This window comes from Leuresthes tenuis, unplaced genomic scaffold (assembly GCF_036924035.1).
Source record: "Leuresthes tenuis unplaced genomic scaffold, fLeuTen1.0.hap1 SCAF_3, whole genome shotgun sequence".
NCBI classification, from domain to species: Eukaryota; Metazoa; Chordata; class Actinopteri; order Atheriniformes; family Atherinopsidae; genus Leuresthes; species Leuresthes tenuis.
The window spans coordinates 26,421,954-26,438,090 of NW_027325357.1; the positions used below are offsets into that span (position 1 = coordinate 26,421,954).

The 16,137-nt window shown below is 40.9% G+C and overlaps 1 protein-coding gene across 1 annotated transcript in view; it reads right to left on the reverse strand.

Annotated features, from left to right (window-relative positions):
• frmd4ba (FERM domain containing 4Ba) overlaps positions 1-15,581 on the reverse strand; it is a 42,646-nt gene extending 27,065 nt beyond the window's left edge. The window contains exon 1 of the mRNA XM_072382831.1: positions 15,335-15,581. The gene's annotated coding sequence lies outside the window, so the exon portion shown is untranslated. The remainder of the gene's footprint in view (positions 1-15,334) is intronic.
• Positions 15,582-16,137: the final 556 nt, after the last annotated feature.

Below are 16,137 nucleotides of genomic sequence, written 5' to 3' on the forward strand. Positions count from 1 at the left end.
CTGGAGAGGCTGGAGCAGAGCAGTGCGCCTCAGGCTTAGTCCTGGGCCCCAGTCCAAAACACTGCCTCAGAGTGCAGGGGAGGGCAGGACAGAACCATGAGGCCCCTGCTGCAGAAGCTCCGTCTCCCCTCCACATAAACACACTTGTATACAAACACAGCACGCATGGAAACAAACCTCGGAAGTCGGACATTCTTGACTCTGTGTTTCATAGTGTTTCAGTGTTGAAATGTTTTGCTCTTTGAAAGCAAGTCATTTCATATTTTATATTACTGTTTTATTTCAGTATGTATTTCACTTTCATTGTCTGAGAAGGGTGTGGGCTTTGTCGCTTTGTCTGGGATGTGGGAGCAATTTCCTGAGGAGTCCAGACATTCCCTCCCACTATATTCTGCTGGAACACTAAAAATAATTGGTTTTGTTTGGATCAAGAGGGTCGAAACTTAAAGTGAAACTGCCGTGGAAAATCATGCAGGAGAGCTCTGATGTAAGAATGTCACGGAAAAAGCAGCTGTGATTCACAACCAGAAGCCTTCCTTTGCAAAGCTGCAATTAAGTGCATGTCGCACGTGAGCCGAACACCTGATCCAGCTAGACAACTCAGGAGAATACTGAGAAAAAAAAAGAAAAATTAATGAAAAAAAAGAAAAAAAGAGGTGGAGCAGCGCTCAGTGTTTCAGCTCATCTGGTAACAATATCCGACAGTTTGTTTATGTGACCCCAGTTTCAAACAGTGCTTAAGTGTCCAGTCAACATGAGGCTTTTTCATTGAACATAAGCTGTTGAAGGGACTGGAGTTTGTCTTGACTATTCTTTTGTAAATGTTCCCCAATTCAATGCATCCCAATAATCCAGAAATGAAGAAGCATGCGGGTGATTTACACCTAGTCCCTACTTAGCTCTAGAACGTCTGGCAATTGGTTAATCACTTGATGACACCAGCAAAGGATTAATATATCTTAGCACTCCTTATCCCTCTAAACGCCTCGTGTTTACAGCTACAAACATTAATCTAGCCTGACCCATCCATGTAGGAAATACAGTACACCTATTGATAATGCATCTATTATGGAACCATGTGGCCTGTTCGCTTCTGTAGTGGGTGCCGCACTGATGTGAAAACAGCGGTATAGAGTCATGGTAAAAAAAAAATTTGCAGACCCTCTTTAATTTCTAAGGTTTTTACATGTCATGACAAAGGAAATATCACGCTGTCATTATTTATTTACCAAAAATTAAGCCAAATTATAGAAGCTGTGTGTGGAAAACTAAGTACACCCCACGATTCAGCAGTTTGAAGAGCCACTTTTAGCAGCAATAACTTGAAGTAATCATTTTCTGGATGACATTGTCAGCCTCTCACGTCATTGTGGAGGAAATTTTGATCCACCCCTTTCCCTTCTTTACAACTTTGCTTCAGTGAGTTCATTGAGGTTTGCAGGCATTTGTTTATGTGCAGCTCTCTTAAGGTCACACCACATCACTTCAGTCAGGTTGAGGTCTGGACTTTGACTGGACCATTGTAACACCTTAATTTCTTTTTGTTTGGTTTAGTTTTCACACATTCTGTTGCAGATTTTCTGCTGTACTTAGGATCTTTGTTGTTGCACCATTCCCACATATGATCATCGTGTGTGCAACAAAGGGCAGAGTGCTCTGGTCCACCCACTGTTATTAAAGACAGGTCTTTAGTTTTGATTATGTTTGTGAGATACAAAGATGACAACTTTCCACTTATTTCTACATTTTCAATGGGGTAACGATGTAAGAACTCAACAAAAATCAAACCGTTGAGCCTGTGGTAACAGACATCACCCCAGGGGCAGATATTAATTATTTTAATTGTAAAAGTGTTCTGGTTTCAGTAGCATGTATGAGTGTGACATCTTGTTCATATGTTCTCATTCAACCACCAATTTGATTTTCGTCGGATGAGTGCAGCAGTGTAGCTCATCTGATAATATTATTACTAAAATGTTTGAAGTCACCTAAATAGTCAGGATTCTTAAATTTTTTGTTTCTGCATATTAGGCAAAGAAAGCACCCCAAGCTGTACATCCTCGCTGTCATGAGCTCAGGTCCTGGTCCTGGTCCCGGCCTGGGGCCTTTTGCTACATGTCAACCTCCCACTCCGCTAACTTTCCTGTCTTCTCTCCACTCTCAATAAAGGCAACTAGTGTCAACAAAATCTTGAAAAAAGTATTGTCACTTAGTAGTTATACTGGAAATATTGCAGAACTTGTAATCCAATACTTTCATTGAGAATTATTTTATTAAAAAGTAAATACTTTTCTCCACCACTTAGAATATGTATAATTACCTCAAAGTTGATCATTCATGATAACAATTGAAACATGATTACCTCATAATGTTGACATGGCTAACATTTTAGCTAAATCCAGCACGCAGGCAGTAACATATTGACCCACTTCTTGGGACAAATGTTTGGATCTTTAGCTGATCAATGTTTAAACGTGTTCACCTGTCACTCATTTATTTGGCTGTAAAAAGCTTGCTGTACTCAAGACACCAGTCATTGTGTCAGTTGTCAGGATTAACACAAATGCATTTCAGGCTTCAACAGTTTTGCTTCCCATTCATTTTGAATGGGTTGAGGTCTTGGATTTCTACATGGATTTCCAAGCTTGTTTTTTTTTTCTTTGCATTGCTAGCATAGCTTGTCGTGGAAAGTTGAGAATACCAGCACTTTTCAAGCAGTCATTTAAATAGCCCGACTGATTGTGTTCGACTTCCTGGGGTATGTGCTGCTGCTTGGCAAGTTGAAATATTCTCAACTTTTCACTGCCAGGGAGGCTGTGAATGTACTTGTTGTTACCCTGTGTTTGTTCAGCAAGATCACAAAAATCTGATTGCCAGTTTTCCATTGATTTATGGACCTTAAAGACAATATATACGAGGTGGCAGCGGTCACATTTTTGGCCTTGATATAACTTCAACCAAATTCTAGTCCCCTTGTTGTCTCCATGTTGACATCCTGCAAATCTGTAGGTTATGTACAAACTGAGTTTGCTGGTGTGCCTTCTATTGCAATCTTTAAGTAACTGCCAAACGTGTTAACAATTACGCCTACAAAGGAACCATTTGCCTTTTTGAGTGTGAGCTTAAAAAACATTCAATTGTAGATTTGCTGCTGCACTCTGGAACTTTTACGTTGCATGAGTCCCACACATGATCACCATGTGTGCAACAGAGGGCAGACTTCTCTGGTCCACCCATTGCTAATGCAGTATGGGCTCTTGGAACTTGTTTATGAGATTCAAAGCCTATATGAGTGAGAGCTTAGAAAGCAAATATACTCTCAGCATCACTGTTAATAGCAGAGCTTGGGACACGCTGGAGCAGCTCTCTCATCTCAAATGGCAGCCAATATAAATTACGTCAAACTTAGCTTGAGGCACTGGGAAGTAATGATAATTGGATTTATAAATTTTTTTTTTCTTTTTTTGACAAACTCTCCAAACTGTGTTAAGTATTGCAAAAAAATGCATTTGAGTAAAGCAAGTAAAGACAAATGCTAAAGTTGGGGGCCATCAATAAAAATACTGATCTTAAACTTTCAATATTATTGGTTATAGAAGTTGGTTTTAAGATAAATCCCTCCTAATGAATAATATCTTCTTACAGACAGCATCCATTGCCCGTGTACATTATTATTCAAGCTTGTCTCCCAATCTCCACTTCTCCCTGTCTCCAGCCTGGCACAGCAGCCCCCAGCACCATGACCTCACACTGTGGTCACCCTCTCTGATGTCACTCTAGTGTCACTGCACGAGTCATATGCTACACACAAGACACCGCTCACTTAAGGGGCTCATTCTCCTCAAGCTGTTGTTATACTTCTGCCCTCAGGCAGTACACAATCAGTTGTTGTGGATATGAAGAGCGAGATTGCATATTCAGTGTTCACGCTGCACTGCTCCCACACAGCCAGCAGATGGGGAAATTGAGTGTCACAAACCCTTAGGGACAAAGGGAATAATCTCAGTGTTGAAAATTGTGCTGTAAATTATTCTGTCTGGAGGGTTTTCCCATTATCTTTATGCCAATGTCATGTCTTTTCTCCTATTAATAGGGTCTTGTGTCACTTGTGACACTGAAATTGAAAGTTTAATAAGAGTGCAGACAGGCAGGCTGTTACAGTCTTGCTATTTACTATCCCAAAAATTCCATGTTAATAGGTTTGGCACTATTGAGAATACAAGGCAGGACATGGCAGGGTCGGCTATGCTGCCAAGCTCATCACAGTTTCTTGTCCCAGGGCTCATTTCAACCTGATATGGCAATTACCTTGTACAGTAAGTGGTTGATTAATAGTCTAAATGAGGAAAGCCTCACAGTGAATGCAGTACAGTCAGAGCGTGGGGGGGGGGGGGGGGGGGGGGGGGGGGGGGGGCAGCTGTCATCCACACAGTCCTGCAGCTGACGGGTGTTGCCACATACTGAGACTGCAGCTGACGGGCTGAATGGAGGACATTCTGGACAGCAGGTCTGACAAAAACGCACAGGATGGCTTGCTCCCTCTTAAAATGCCCTCTCCTCACAGGAGTGTGCCCATACGCTTATTTGGCTTCCTGGCTGTCACTTGCAAATGAGACTGGAGCAGTTGGACACAGCTGTCAGAGATCATGATACCCGTCGGGAGGAAGATTTGTAATCATACATCATAGATGAATAGATGAGCTAAATAAAACATAAAAGAGGGCCATCATGCATATAGTATGTATGCCTTTTTGATGGTCTTCATGCTGTAACGATTATTACTGTGTATCCTGAAAATAATATTTCATCCTGATATATTCCTTTAGAGCAATAAATCAAACAGATCTCGATCTTTTTTAAATATGTCTACCCTGACGCCAACAGAATTGACAACTGAGCCACTAAGGGAGAGCTTGCCATTATAGATTCTAGACTGCATTTGTCACTGCATCTGCTTAAGAAACTGCAAGACATCTTAATTACAGCCAATTAACACCATGTGATCAAGCTCCATTTGGCAAATGAAAGGGAGACACAAAGAAGCTTATTGTCTGTGTTAAGGCGGTACAGTCAAGTCTGGTTTTATGCGGCCAGGCAAAAAAAAAAACAGTAAGTAAAAAAGAGAAAGAAAGGAAAGCAGGGAAAGACGCAGAGCTTCGGGCTCTCACAAACCACCTATCGGCTCGTCGTTGGTGTCTGGGGGATTTGAGGCCTGCTCCTTTTGCTGTACAGGATGGTGCTCAGGGGCACGCTGGAGGCCACAGGCCATGACAAACCATGTGTGTGCATAACCCAGATGCTGTGAAGAGGAGGAGGTCAAAGCAGGGGGGAGGAGCAGAGGCCACGGAGTCAGCCAACAACCCCACACTGTCTGCTGTGAAAATGTTTCCCCCGAGGGACCCGATTAGCCAAGACACTTCTTTGAAGACGCATAAAAGCTTGTGTCAGAAGTTTTTAATATCATATCCAAGTGATGGGAAATGTGAATGACCACAGTGTACATCTCCAAAGGCATGCCAGTAGAAGTACGATGGAGAAGATTAAGAGGGGCGAAGTAGAGATGGAGGAGGTGGGGTGGCATAGGCCATACAAGAGATAAACTATGAAGGTTTGAAAAGTAATAAAAGCACACTTTTTATTAAAAATATTGTTCATTTGATAGTTAGCTTTTTGGTTTCTTTGGATGTAATTGGTTTGTCTAAGAAATGATGTAGTAACATCAAATTTGTGGATATTCTCTTTGATTACTCAAACATTGCTTATTGGCTGTTATTTCACGACTGGGCACAATATTGACAATCCACCTCAGTCGCGTTTAATTTCCCATTGAAAAATGTGTTGAATAGTGAACCCTTAAAGGGTTAAAGATCCTTTAAGTTTGATTCTTACCTCCTAAATCTATTTTGCAGTCACAGTTCACGATTAGAGGAGCTGCCCCAGTAGATCTTATCTGCGTATCTGAGACCCTCTGGCTTATTGCTCTCAATCCAATTTACGGGACATATAATCGCATCACTTATACGGCATTATCTGGCTACACACCACATGTCTCTGTGAGACATCACAACAGACGTGCTTCTTGCCGCTGAGCAGCATAGTCACATTATATGACCAGTGTGGCTTTTGTAGACTCTTTGAAACAAATACGTATGATTTTACAGGAATACATGCCACTGTCCTGTTAGTATGAAGTCACCAGTATGGCTGACAACCTCTGTCCCTGTCCTGCTGTATGAAAGGGTTGAAAGCTCAAAAAGCTGCTGTCATTGTTCGAGCACTTCCACAACTGAAAGGGAAGCTTGAGTTCAACTGGGAGTCACATGGAGGTCTAGAAGGAGGTAGAGCTTGAAACAGGGCATCTGTTCCTGTTTTTATGCCAATAGAATGTCTAATTTAGTACATTTGCTATTTAATAGATTTCCACATTATGAAACAGCTCCAACTCTGTAGTTGGGAAATAGTCTTCATTGCTTTTCAATATTTCATCACAAAACCCACCACATGCTAACAAGTTCAAATTTTTAACAGTATAAATATTGTAAGAGTTGCTGTGAAGACAGGAAAAAGGTCTCATGAGCCGTTTTCCCACACGCACTGAAGTTCAGATATTTCCAAGATATTATCTAGAGGGGATGTATGAGGGAACACAAATATATGAGTGAGTCAGACTGGTCAAAGTTAGACTGCCAGCATCTGAATCCCAACTCGGGATAATGTCCATCTGTGAATGGAGCAGGTAATTGATGAGAAGAATCACGGTGAGTGATTACAGGCTTATAACAGTTGTAGCCTATTTTTACTTGCCGGTATAGCGCTTTCCACTGTTTCACCATTACTGTTGGTATCCATTAATGTTATGTGTGTATATTTGATTTAGTTTTGCTAAGTTACTGATGCTTCTTTATTGTATGGGCAGACAAGTCATTTGAGGCCATTCGTATGTATACGAGTGTTACCAGAATGCACAGCAGGTTAATGTTGATGGAATCAGTAACACAGTGGGATGTCTGGGATTTAATGTGAGCAATCATCAACCATTTGGGCTGCAAATTACAGAGGCTCTCATGTGGGTTAAGAGAGAGGATCCAGTATGAGTTTAATGAGTACCGTATGTTAAACTTTAAAGAAGTGCACAAAAAGCTGAAATAATAGTAAAAGATGGGCTACAAACATCTTTTTAATATATATGTTCAAAATATTCTTCACCTTGTCATTATATGAAAGTGAGTAGTAAATCCAGCACATCTTCTGCATTTTGCTTTCAAAACACTTTTTTTTTTTTTATCAGCTCTGCATAAACTAATCACTTTGGCGTCAGTGTCAGGGAAACATGTCCAACGTTGTCTGCTCTGGAAGATGTGATAAATACATTTGCAAAAAATGTGTTCACCACTGATCATCCTCCACAGCCTGACAACCACTGCCCTCCCCTGGGGACACTGAGCATTATCTTTCCTCCAAATGCACTTGACACCTGTTATAACGGCTCCCTGCACACCTCCTTCGTATCAGCTTTCTAGTCCACTCCACACTATCACTAAACATTGACCTGGCATAATTTGTTTCTGGCAGATGAAGACTGACTACAGTTAAAGAGGGGAATGTTGCTAACAGAGACAGTTGTTCTTTGGCAAGCGTCTGTAAATGTGACCAACATGTGTGCCACTGATACAATAGCGTACAGTAGGCAGAGTCACACACAGCAGGGCAAACCCATGCTCTCCTATAGGAAGTAGCCAAGTCTTTTAGCGGAGCAACAAAAATATTAAAGACAGCTTTTTAGTCAAATTACAGGGATGTCTCTGACCTGGTTTCTTGAACTAAAAAAAAGCTTTTTTTTTTTTGCTTTTTTTGACCAACACACAGAGGTCTGTCCTTGTTAGCCAGCCCAGCCTGGCCGGACTGAGTGGACCAGCAGGGTGTTCGGTTTTGGTCCACAGAGCAGGTGATAATGACTTCCCCCACCTTCCCTGCTCCTCCACATCCCAAGCTCCAGTGAAGCTAGCTTCAGCTGGATTTTCTCTCTGAACTGCAGGTGACATGTCTTCATGTTTCCCTTTCATCTGAGCAAAAGGTAAACCTAAAGTAATGGCATATCAAAGATGTGTGAATCAAATCCAGAACTGTTGTCTACTACACAACGCCTTATAAGCACTCTATAAATCCACCCAAAAGTGACATAACAAACCAAGTCCACATGAAATTACTTTGGTGGGGGTTGTGAGAATCTGAACATATACAGTGAAGTCTCCATTTCCATGCCTCCATCCCTTTTGGCACTACATGTGTGAAACACTCACATGGGGTTTTAAGAGCTGTGCACTATTGATCACTGTGGATGTGAGGCTGTGGGGTATGTCTGCTGTGGAAGCACGTTTTTTTTGTTTTTTTTCCAGACTCAACAGCATGAAATTCTCTTTTTGAGCCTGAGAGGGTAATGATAACAGCTTGGGCCCTGTCCCCTTCCAACCTCTCCTCATTTACCTTACACACACTCACCGTGTGGGGACTCTCAGTCTGATCATAACAATCAGGCTTTCAAGCACACCTCACAGCCTTCCTGCTGTGATGTGTGTGTGTGTGGTGCATATTCAGGAGAAGGGTGCAGAGACATGGAGAGGCTCACACGCAGCATAATGTCATGAATGACCACTCCCCCTCCATCTCTCTCTAAAACCTCTAAGGCGAGTCAACAGCAGCAGACACAGACTGAGGTGGTGGAGGGTGGTGCTTTGTTGTTATTTTCATTTTCTAAGCCTCACAGCAATTACATCTCAGTCTGAGAGACACATAAAGATGAGGAGGAAGAGGAGGGATATTGAGGAGACTAATGTTGCATAGATCAGTTAAGTTCAACCTTTCCTCACTGCCCGAGGTGATGAGTGAACCCACCAGAGGAGAGCACCTGCCCACCTGCACTGCAAAGAATTTCACTGTAAAATCAAAGTAAACTGCCAGCAACAGAGAGGCCTGTGGGGTTTTTCTTAGTTTATAGCACTCTAATGTATTTTAACAGTATATTACTGTTTTTTCTAAGGGTTACAGATTGTGTGAAATTTCCCAGATCTCCTGACACATAACTGTTTTATTACAAAGCGCAATAAAATTGTTCTCTTATATTTTATTTTCCTTTATAATCCCTATAAATGCAAAAGAGAGAGAGAGAGAAAGAAAAAAGAAAAGGTAGAAAACCAAGAACAGTTTTTGGAGAAACACATTAAACTCTAACACGTTGTGATAAAACTACTACTTTGGGTAGTAATAAGATATGTGACGCATACATAGCCCTGCCTTCTCTTACCTTCATAATGTTACTAAAATTAGGAACCTCCCGTGTCAGAGTGATGCACAATAACTAGTGCAGGCATTTGCTAAATCATGATTGGACAACTGTAATTATGGACAACTGAAATTATTTATTATTGGACTGTCCCAAAAATTCTCTAAAAATGCTGCAGCCAGAGTTCTGGCTGCCCTCTAGCAGGGAAGGCCCTACTTTTCCAGTTTTAGCTACTCTTCATTGCCTCCCTGTTAAATTCAGAATAAAGATCACATAGTGTTATATTTTCCAAACAGAGCACTTTGCTCTCAGACTGCAGGTTTATTTGTGAGTTTCTACAAGTAGAATCGAAGGCAGAGCCTTCAGTTGTCAGGCTCAACCTCTGTTGTGGAACCAGCTAGTATACAAACAGGAAGCATACATCATCGCTATCTTTGAGATTAGGCTTAAACTGTTCCTATTTGATAAAGCTTATTGGTATAGATGGCTGAGGTTATGCTACTAAAGGCCAAGCCTGCTGGGGGATCTCCCATGATGCACCTCACCCTGCTCTTTTTACTCTCTATAAACATAGAACATTTTTGCTGTTATTAACTTGTGTTTCTCCTTCTCGTTATGGTGTTAGTTGTTCCCTCTTTGCTGTCGTCTCAACCTCCAGCCGGTCGAGCCAGATGGCCACCCTTCCTGAGTCTGGTTCCTGTTAAAAGCAAGTTTTTTCTTTCCACCATCGTCTCATGCATGGTCAGGATGGGGGATTAGATCGAGAAGTTCCTATGCAATCTATTGGGTTCCATAGCTCAGAAGCTTTTTTATTTTATTTGTATGAATTGGACTTATTTTGAATTTAATTAACTGGATTGTAATTAGCCTGAATTGGACTGTAACTTTGAAGTGCCTTGAGATGATATTTGTTGTGATCTGGCGCTATATAAATAAAACTGAACTGAACTGACTACATCTTCACCTCAAAATCTTTATTACATTTGAAGTGAGTGACAGTAAAAAAAGAGAAAAATATTATATCATAGAGTAAGTTTCTATCAATATCAAATCAGAACTGCTAGATTTATTGCTATGTTTTATTACCTTAAAGAATGAACCACATCCTCCCCCATAAAAGGCATGCACTGACCTCCACGTGAATCAGCCTCCTAAAATTAGTGAAAAAGTGAAGAGGCCAAGCAAACTGTACGATAGAAGAAAACACAAAACAAGCTAAACTAAACATTGGTGTGGCTTTTCCCAGATGGAAATTGTGACAAGGAAGTTGCTTGTTTTTACTCGACAGGTAAATTAGACTATTGCCATATGAGCAATTTGTTGCTACATAGTGGATAGACAGTGTTTGACATGGTTGCTACAGTATCTCCAACTCGGCCTCTAGGTGTTCATAATTGTGACTCCTTCAATACGGTTACATGCAAAGTTGAATCGAGATACAGAGTTCAACAGGGCCTCCCAGATACTTAATCAATTCCAAAATGTGTGGTAAACTACACCGTGTTGAAGTCCTGAGAGCAAGACACAGTTCCACTTTTTCATGTACTGAAGTGAAAGTTTACTTTAGGCTTATTTTTACTGACACTTGTAAAACCCAGGAACAGGTGTAAAATTCCTGCTCTACGGTTTCAATTCCTCCTCTACAGCTCCCTTGAGATGTTCCAGTAATAGTTTCTCAATTATCTGAGTAGCCCTCAACCCAAAAAAATGGCATCTATGTTTGATTGATTTATTTTCAAAAAGTGCCATTGAGAAACAGGACTGCAAGCTGGACTGTGGTCACAGATGATGCTTTTTGATTGTCTACAAGAGGTCCCAAATGCACGAAACCGAGGTTATTGGGAGGAGATATTGAGTGATGATGGGTGTATAAAGCACACATCCTGAGTCTAGTCTGTGGTTTAGGCAATGTTTCCTGTACTAAACCAGATCTCAGTCATTTCCTAATCTTAGCCAGGTAAACGTAATCATTAAGTGCTCAAAAAGTGCAGTTCCAGACTGCATGGCTCCAACAAGGCCTAAAACACAAAATCCTAGATTTAAACTGACATAAAAAGTTAATCACTTCAAAGATGGGCCATGCTCCATTTCTGAAAAAAACTTTCATGCAAATTTCCTACAAACGTTTCAGAGTAATCCTGCTAAGAAACAGACAAAGCCAGCAAAATAAGTCCTTTGGTGGAGGTGTTGATGCTTTGGTTTTAACACACAGCATGCTATTAACAGTATTTGTTATTCTAATAGATATACATATTTCAGATTGACGTAAGAGAAAATGTAGAGTTGTTGTGAATTATCTGTATGGGAATTTTATTCTAGGAAATAGGGATGAGATCAAATCTAATGTTTCTTGTAATTCCTTGTTGTTCGCTTTAATCTGTTGTCAACCATGTGACCTTTACTATGTACTGGTTTAAGGCTGCAAGAACAAAGCAGCTACAAAAAACAGACATGTTATAAAAAAAAGCATCCTCCTCTAAAGTCAGAGTAATATCGGTACAATACTAAATTAGGTTTTCTTACTCCCGATACATAGACTTTCACCTTTTTAATTAAAGCAGTCTTCAAAATGGGTAAATGATGATGTATCTCCAATCAATGGCTTCACCAAATTTGTATAGGCTGTTGGGGTGGGATAAACAATGCCGTTGTTAGAATCATTCATATTCTTTTAACATTCCCCTGGGATGTTAAGCTTTCACTCTCAAGTGCCTCTGTTAACAGCCACTGATGTACACGGGTAACCTATAAATCCAACCTTGTGTCTTTTAAATTGTACATACGGAGATGGGCTTTAATGCTGCATTTTGAGAGGAATTTGTCTGCAAACTGATAGTGAATGTCCTTAAACAGACTGGAGGTTGTGTTATTGCAGTCTCTTTTATCTATAAGGTATGGAAATTCCCAGAGGAATTCCAAACCAGCTGAGAGTCACTCTCCAAGCTGATGCTTGTGTTTTCTGCTTTATTCTGAGGGGAAATAAACACACAAAGCAACTGTGAGCATCATTATCCACAACAGCCACAAACTGAAACTATAAATTACTCAGATTTTCGCATTACTAGAATTGTAATTTTGAAACACAAAATGAATGTGGGAATTTTTCACAATGTTTGTGTGTCCAGACTCTTTGTTTCAGTCAGGATGTCCTGTCTGAGTGGAAAAAGCAGACGTGAAACAAGGAAAAGAGATGTGCCAGCGCACTGCTAAGCTGGTTCACAACCAATGAGGAACAGATTCCAAATGACACAACTTTCGCTGAGAGCCACGTTTGCAGAGGATATGCTACAGAAAATACCAGAGATGAGGTGAGAAGTGAAAAATCTTCCAATTACACATCTAGAACTAAATCATTTCATTGGTTATGGGCAAAACCCCTTCGCTCAGATGCCCAGCCCAACTGCTCTGAGGACCCGTATTGATTTCTGCTACAAAGCCTATAGATTTCTGGTGACCCACAAACATGGTGTCTAGAAAACGCTCGAGTGCCTGACCCTGAATTAGCCCTCAAGCAGCAAGCCGGAAAGGGCTAATACAACATCAATGCTTTTCCAGCTAACTAGCTGTCATTGGGTTTTGCTTTGTGCAAGATATTTCTTATCAAAATATATATATTTTGCTTTGAATTTCTATAGGTTACAATTAATTCTATTCAAAAGCTGAAGGACATATTTTAACTATAATTTTGGTTTACTTCAACTAAAGCAAACTTCCTATTAATATGGCTATTGTGGTTTCAATGTGCATCATGCCAACTTTGCAGCCTCCATTTCCATTACAGATGTTCAGGGAAATGAGTAATCACAAAAAACAGAGCATGGGCAACAAGCAAGAGTCCCTTTGCAGTAAAAAAATTGTTTTAGTTCTTGGTCCAATTAGCTTTTTCTTTGTTAGACGCAACTTGTTTCCATGAACATCTACATGGAGACTGGGATAGTAGGGGTCCTTAGGCAAGACCCCCTTATGCCACCTGCCTCTCTGTAAGTCACTTTGGATAAAAGCGTCTGCCAAATACATAAACATAAACATAGACATGGAAGTTGGATATAAGATTAACATGACTCTTAGAGCCATATGGCTACATTATTTGGATATGCCAGTAAAAAAAAAGAAGAAAAAACTCAATCTTTAAGTGCTAAGAAATTTTACTAGCTTGTATTGGCTAATGTTAGCCAATATTAGCTAAACTAAAGGTTTACGTCATGCTATCATATTTTCTGCCACTGTAACACATGCTCATTATTTTTTTTCGAAAGCTAGCTTAGAATTTTTAGGAAGCAATAAGCTTTAGCAATAAATTCTACAAGTCAAGCTAAATTCCCAAAACTGAATAATGTCTTTCACCTTTTAGCTTTTTACACTGCACAACAAACTAAACGGGGTTATCTCTTAGCTCCTCTTTGTTTATATCCTGCTTTAAATGTGTAGTTAACCCTAATCTTTACAGAAAAAAGCCTAAGAACCATTTAACTTGTATTTTTTTCTGTATAAGACTTTTCCCTTTGAAATTAAATTCAGCTGTCAAGCTTTCGTGATCACATCATAGGCTAAATTTATATGTAAATCCTCCATGTAAAACAAAATGCACACAGTGTATTAATCTGAGACGCAAAAATTTCGTTTCACCTATCACATGCACAGCTTTGATCAAGAGTTTGATCTCTCGGGGAAGAGTGCATCCACCGACATAACCAGTCTGGCAAGAACTAAAAGTGTTGAAATGTACAAACCTGCATAACCACTGTATCGCATAGCCTAACTGACGAATGCTCTCATTCAAATCCATGCAAAGAGGCTCATAATAAAGATGTGTGGGAAATAAAAGAGAAAAATGCTGATGAACCACTTTGAACACTAAACAGGGGCTTTGAGGAGAGATGAGAAACCTTTCTCAGCTCAGGTCACACTGCTCAGGCCGAGTGGGTAATGTGTATCGTTTTACCCTTTCACAGACTGTCTTATGTATGGATAACACTGTTAATAAACCCTGATTGGCAAATGACTCCCCTGTGTCGAGGTAAGCGGCAGTGTTGGAATATTCTGTGATGCTTTATAGCTTTATTGAATTGGAAGTGCTGACCCCCAAAAAAATCAGCTGAACCTCCTGGACTAAAGTCTAAACAAAGCAGCGCTGCCTTTGCAGTTTGTCTCTGTGTGCGTCAGACAGAGAAAGAGGGGCAGCACATGTTGCTCTCGGGAAGCACAAATTTAATATAGCCACCTATACAAAGCAGACCTCTGCCTTTGTTCTGTCTCCCTCGCACCCTTCCTGTCATGGCTCTACTCATGCCAGAGCAGCAAACGATGGCAAAACAACCTCCCACACTCTGTCACATTTTCTTCATTTTTATTAAGGATGTTTGGAGTGTTTGAGACTGTTTTTTGTTTTTTTATTTCGCTAACACCAGCATTACACACTTGGAGCATTCAAAGGTCAGAGATGACACAAGACCTACACAGGATATCACATGCCTGCTCGTCCATTGTTTGTTTTGTCCAGGAAACAGGATATTCACACAGAGGAGAGCAGGCCAGCTGAGTACAGAGTCAGATCTTTTTAGCAAAAAAGAAAGAAAAAGGGGTATTTAGGCGAAACTGCACACCCAACCTTTATGTTCCTGGAGAACTGCAACTTATCACTGAGGTTTCCAATACATCATCACACCTTTCTGACCAGCATCTGACCAGCAAGACACTCATGTTGACATGTCAACACCTGAACATTCAGCTGGTATTTAATCCAGCATAAATCAGGTGGTCTAACACACATGAGGGCTACAGAGTTTGTGGGGTCAGTGTCAAACTAGGGTATTGAATAGTTTTTTCTTTACATAAAGAGTCCATAAAGAAGAGCTTTTACAGGCTGAATGTGTCTTACATTCACATTTAAGGGTAGCCTATGAGCTAAAAGTGCACGGCAGCCTTATCAAACATGTATGGAAACAAAACAAAACATTTGGCTCACAGTGACGCTGTTACAGGTGACCACAACTCAGCGTTTTGTTTTACCGTGAAAGTGCATACAAAACAAGCTCTGGATGAAAAGATTCTCACCTTGTGTCTTTTGTTGTGATCTGATCGCTCGCACTTATTGTCTGTCTGCCCGTGGTGCGCCTCAGCCGGCACCGGTCAGTCACACAAAACCACTTCTCCCATTAAAAGCGCTCTCTTCCCCAGAATGAGATGTTTGGTTGGAATGAGGAACCGGTGGAATTCATCGGAGATCTGGAAGATAAATCCGAGAGAAGAATCTGTTGCCTGTTCGGTATAATCACCCGGTCTCGCACACTCCACACAACGAGACCCATCCACTCACACTCCCCGCCTCCTCCCCCCCCCTTCTCCTCCTCCTCCTCTCTGCCTTCCACGGATGGGACAGTTGAATGTCCCTCCGCTGCTGCGTCGCAGCTGCGCTGCTGGCCAATAAAGCGGCGCTCTGTGCTGCGACAACACACCACTGGCAGGTGGGTGTGAAAACGACGCAGTTTTTTATTCACTAATTATAACTGACACGCAAGTCCTCGTTTTCAAAAGGCAATTTCAGTCACGAAACTTCTACGCGCCACAAGCACACTTTTCCCTAAATTTGTGGTGTTTGATTTCATTCTTCTGACACACAGTAATTACACAAATAACTTTAAGCTACATGGTCTTGTGGTGGTCTCCTGTAATCAAATAGACTTTGTTATCTTTGTAATGAAATGGGAGGATATTGGCATTCATTTTGAGAATGACACAATATCAGCTGTGCAGCTTTTCATTCTCGTACCCTAAAGTTATTATTAGCAGTGGATCACATTTCGGTGTCATGAAAAATAATGGATCACCCGTAGTGACACCCCCCCTAATATGCTGTC